Raw genomic sequence first — 5,897 nt, 5'->3', positions numbered from 1 at the left:
TGCTGAGGCTCTGCTGTGGTGTCCCAGCCCCCTCTCCCCTCGGCAGGGTCAGGGGAAGGGAATTGCAGGCGGTGCCTTTGGCTGACACCGACCCGCCGGGGAGGGACGGGAGGAAGGGGGTCTGGGGGCTGGGTTCAGAGCAAGGTTAGCCAAATAGAGGATAAATTAAGCAAGAGGAACAGACAGCTCAGCTTGCAGTGAACTTTTCACCCAGCTAACCTGTTCCTCACCCTGCCTTGCACAGGTGGAGTGCCACTGGAGCACAGCCCTTGCTGTCCTGGCTGGGTAAGGCATGGCCAAGGGGAGAGCCTGCAGGGCTGGACAGCTATAGAAGAAGAAACAATTGATGATTTTTGAGTGTGTCCATAGCAAGGAAGAAGACAAGGCTGTCAGCATAGAAACAGATTAGAAAAGATACATGGGAATTTTTGTAAGCTAGACTATGTGCATAAGTAGATGTGTATAGGTGCCTTATTAAATTTCTGTAAAACTTTTGCCAATTATGTTGGTGTTAATTGCTGTGCACCAATGAATATAATAAGTTATTGTGATGTAGTTAATGACTTAAGATCATGCTTTGTTAAGAGTATATAAGCTGGAGAACACTCAGAATAAAAAACCTTTTTTCTTCTTGGACCCTGATCTGGTGTGTGTGTCACATCTGAGCCAACGGTGACAGGAGAGCAGGAGCTGCTCTGAATCCAGGGAATTTCAGCTCTGGGTTCTGCCACAAGAGCCCTGGAGTTAACAGCACTGACTGCAGAGGGGTCAGTCCCTGTTTGCTGCAGGGTGAATGAGGACTGGTGATTACTGGTCATAGAGGGAAAAAATTCCAGCCCTGTGGTGGTCCCAGCTGTGGGTTCCTCTGGTCTGGACTGAAGGCACTGCAGACAGCAGTTCATGTTCACACTCAGCTGTTTATTATTTCTTATCAGTCAAACAGTCTCACTGCTGTGAGTTCTGCAGCTTTTCATTACAAGGCACAGAATGGCCAACAATCTCTTGGTACAAGGGCTTTTCAGACTAAACTATCCAATTGAGAGCTGACACCCAGATTATTTTCCCTTTTACCCCAATAACTGATCCCACAGAGCTGCAGTGCAGACTTTTCTGCCCAATGACAAAATGCCACCCAAACCCATGGAGAAGGAGGAAGAAGAAGCATGAAGAAGAAACCCAGGACAGCACCCTGTGCCCTCCACCTTGCTCCCATCCACAACACACTAAAAATCCCAAACCCTCAATTTCTCACCCAGTGATCCACCTGCACTGCTCTCTATGATCTATTTCACACTTTTGTGGATTCCAGTCTGTCCTGAACTCTGGGAAACTTTCTCCATGGATGAGGGTCAGAGTCAGTGCTGCCCTGGGGGTCAGGGCACCCCAGAGCAGACACAGAAATATTCCTGAGCCCTGGGTTTCCACACATACTGGAGAGGACAAGGAACAAATGTGAGTGTCTAAACAGCCATGATTAGAGATTCTTTGTGGGAAAACACAAGGCTGGTGGGAATTCTGGTGTTTATTTCTCTGACTTTTCTTCTGCATTTGCAGTGCAAGTAAATACAAATAATTGCTGACAGATGTTGTAAAAACAATTCCATTATGCTAAGAATCAAGGTTAATTTTTTAAGGTTAATAATAGATACTGATAACTCAACATGGTGTACTTGGCTCAAGCTCACATTACCTTGTTGGAATGGGCTCTGCTCCAGATGCATGTGTGGAACCCAGTGCTGCACTTCTTCTCTTGACCCTTCCCTAAATCCCCACGGCCTCCACTCCCTCCTCCCCAGAAAGCTCCAAGCAAATTAAAGCAAATTAAAGTTCCTGGGGTTTGAGCAGTTGCTCCATCACAGTCAGTGTGTAGTGGTGAAGGTTTTTATCTTTCTCAAACCATAGCTCTGGTTTGCCAGGTCTGTTGGAGAGCAGGACCTTGTATTGCTTCAATCTTGGGTTGAAAAGTTGCAGCTCCAGGGCTCTCTAATCTTCCTTTTCCCTTTTCTCTCATCTTTGGTCAGGAAGGTCTGAAACCAAGAGCAGCTCTCTAATGCACAATATTTCCAGGAGCCAAGTCCTGTATTCTTCTCTGTGCGTGCCTAAACTCCATAAAAGCCCAAAAAGTAAAAATAAATAAATTTTTGTAGAACCCTCTTCAGCAGCTCCCCTGGCAGTGCCCTCTGGGTGGGGGATGCTGGCAGCTGTGTGTCTGAGAAGGGAAGAGCAGCCTGGAGATCCCCCCTGGCTTCAGGAGGCTCAGAGCAGGAGCAGGGAATCCTTCCAGCTCTGCCCCTGCTCTGTTCCTCACCCAGGGGTGGTTTCCATCCCCATTTTGGGTCTGGGAAGTTCTGATGTCTGTTCACACCCAGCTCCTCAGGCTCTGCCAGCTTTGGGTGCCTGGCTGCACAGGAGCCCTGCAGCACCCAGGGGTGCCCAGGGGTGGGAGCAGACCTGGGTTGGGTGGTGGAGGAGTTTTGAGTTGGCAGAAAACGGCCCTGGCTCTGGAATCCACATTGAAATATTTGAGGGCACACTGATATTGTGGCAGCTGAATCTCAAATCAAGTTGATTTTGGAGCTGTTTTTAGGGTGGGAGCAGGGGGTGTGCCATGGGCAAGGTGTGGAGAGGGCTGTGATGTGTCACTGATGAATCCCTGAGCCTGCTGATGCCACTGGCTGCTGATTGAGGAGTTTTCCCTTCTCCTGCAGTTGTTTAAGAAGGTAAAAGGAGCTGAGATGCAGCAGCTCCTCTGCTCCCCTTCCCCTGCCAGGATGGAGCTCTTGGGTGGGTTTGGTGAGCCCAGAGAGCAGATTCTGTTCAAACTCACTCTGTTTGCTTGGTTTGGGCTGTTGTGTCATTGTTCTGGTTTGAGTTTGTTCCCTCAGGATGGTTCTGGCTGGCTGATTTTACAACCTGTAGCTTCAAATGCAAATTCCACCCCTGGGGAGGGGACAGGGCAAGGACAAGGTCATCAGATAAGTGAGGCTGCTCCTTCTCCAGCAGTTCAGGCAGATTCATCCGAGCTCCAAGTAACACCAGAATCTTGCCAAAGACAAATTTGCCCGTCTGATCTGTCAGAGTGTGTGTTCTCCACAGAACCTGCTCCCTTTTTGCTGTGTTGCTGAAGTTCCCCAGGCCTGTGCCCCCAAACCCCTGCCAGGGCAGGGCTGGAGGCTCCTCCTGTATTTTTTACTGCCCCTTGAGTGACATCATTTAAACAATGAGTCCCTGGGATGATTCATACCCAAAAAAGATCTAACAATTGTTACCAGTTCCTCAGATCCCTGTTACTGATTTCCCTCATCCTCCCACTGCTCCCTGGAGCTCCCTCACCCACCCCCTCGTTTTTGCTGATATTTCCCAGGCTCTGCCTGTGGGATCTCACCTGCAGGGAGCTGTGAGTGCCTGGCTGTGCCCAGAGGAGCCCTCGGGGCTGGGCTGCCCCAGGGGGACAGGGAGGGCAGTGGCAGCTCCAGGGCAGCTGCCCAGGGTGGTGGTGGCACATCCCTGAGCCCTGAGCTGGGCTGCAAAGCTGGCACCTCAAAGGGCTGGACCTGCAGAGCTGGGCTCACAGACTGGGCTGGGGGCACAGACTGAGCTGGGGGCACAGACTGAGCTGGGCTCAGAGACTGAGCTGGGGGCACAGACTGAGCTGGGGGCACAGACTGAGCTGGGGTCTCTGCACTGAGCTGGGGGCACAGACTGAGCTGGGGTCTCTGCACTGAGCTGGGGGCACAGACTGAGCTGGGCTCAGAGACTGAGCTGGGGGCACAGACTGAGCTGGGGTCTCTGCAGGGTTTGCCCAGGAGCAGCTCCAGGCTCAGCCAAGGCTCCCAGCCCGTGCTGCTCTCACTGCTGCTCCCCCTGGGGCTGGGGTGCTCTGCTCTCTCCTCTCTGCTCTCTCCTCTCTGCTCTCTCCTCTCTCCTCTCTCCTCTCTCCCCAATAAACTTCCTCAGCTCCTGAGCTCATTTCTGCAGCACTGTGAGCTGGAGTCTGCACCATGCACTGATTCATGTGGTCCATACTCACAGTTTCTCAAGCAGCTCCTCAGTCTGGCTCCTTTCCCCATCATGTTCCCTGTTTTGCACCCTGATGCATTTTTCCTTGGTCTTTGAGTCCCTTCAACATCTGCATTCTCATGGGTTTTATTGGTGCAAATAAGTAAGATAAGATGATGACAAAGCCTGTGGCTCGTTGGTCCTGATTCTGCAGCCTGTGAAGTTCAGCCCCAGGGAGTTTCCTTCTGGAGGGGACTTGGGAAGCCCTGGGGCTGTGCCCTGTTCCCTTTGGGTGGGGGAGAAGCCCTGGACATGAAATAACATGGCATGGACACGCTGCTCTTTCAAGGAAAAAGGGTTTTTTAATTTCTGACTTCAATATTTATAGATTTCCAAAAGTGACAGTGGGTTGGAGGGTGACAGTGCCACTGGACAAACCAACAGCCCATCAGATTTATTTTCTTCCCTAAAAGAATGCAAAAACAATAAGTTATTTACATAAAGGGTGTGAGAAAGTTGGTTGTAAGAATGTAAACAACAGAAGGCTTGGAAAAATCTTTAAAAATCAAGACAACTGTGTTGGCTCAGCAGAATGAGCTGCCCCAAAAGAGCAGCAGAGATCCTTGAGAACCTGTCTGGGGTGGATTTACGGCCGCTCTTGTGCAAGTGGAGCTGGCACTGCAGCCCCTCCTGCGTCAGCAGCAGGGCAGCCGAGGGGAAGAAAGGCTTGGCACAACCTTTGCTGTGTTATTTATTAACACTTTGCAGTCCCCTGGAAAATGAACTTTGGGAACAGGGGGAATCAGCAAATCCATTGTGCTGCGCTGACAGAAAGATCCTGTTACAACACACTTCAGCTGCCAGCTTGCTGCAGTCACTCAATCCATCACGGTGGGCTGGGGGATCACAGGCAGTGAAACTCAGCCTGCCGTGTTATTTTAGTCTTACATGGGCTGTGAGATAAACGGGGCATGAACCGGCCCCCTGGCAGGGGGGCGACCCCCGGCGCCCTCATTAAAGTGCCAATCAAAAAGAGTAATGGGAAGGGGAATGGAAAACTGGCTCCTCCAGCCTCCTCCTGCCTCCTCCTGCCTCGCTCTGTCCCGGCAACTCGCACCAGCCAAGGGAAATATTTCTGTTCTGAGCAGGAGCCAGGCTGGCAGAAATGCTCCCGGCTCGTCTTGGGGCTCCGAGGCTCCTCCGGGGTTGTGGGGTGGAAAACTGTCCCACCTGTGAGCAAAGAGTCACCAAATAATCACAGAGTCACTAAATAATCACAGAGTGACAGGATCACCAAATCACAGAGTGACAGAGTGACAGAGTCACCAAATATTCACAGAGTGACAGGATCATCAAAGCACAGAGTCACAGAGTCACCAAATAATCACAGAATCACCAAATCACAGATTCACCAAATAATCACAGAGTGACAGAGTCACCAAATCACAGAGTGACAGAATCACAGGATCATCAAATCACAGAGTCACCAAATCACAGAGTCACCAAATCACAGGATCACAGGATCACAGGATCATCAAATCACAGAGTCACAGAGTCACCAAATCACAGAGTGACAGAATTCACAGAATCCCCAGGTTGGAAGAGACCTTCCAGACCATCGAGTCCAACCCAGCCCCAACCCCTCAACTCAACCCTGGCACCCAGAGCCACATCCAGGCTTTGTTAAACATACCCAGGGATGGGGACTGCACCACCTCCCTGGGCAGAACATTCCAGAACTTTATCACCTTTCTGTGAAAAACCTTTCCCTAATGTCCAGTCTAAATTTCCCTTGGCACACCTTGAGGCTGTGTGCTGTGGTTCTGTCATTCCTGGAGAAAGAGCCCAGCCCAGCTGAGCACAGGCACCTTTCAGGGAGTGCAGAGAGTGACAAGGTC

Source organism: Fringilla coelebs, assembly GCF_963513975.1.
Source record: "Fringilla coelebs genome assembly, chromosome: 22".
Lineage (NCBI taxonomy): Eukaryota > Metazoa > Chordata > Aves > Passeriformes > Fringillidae > Fringilla > Fringilla coelebs.
This window is presented reverse-complemented; position numbering follows the sequence as displayed.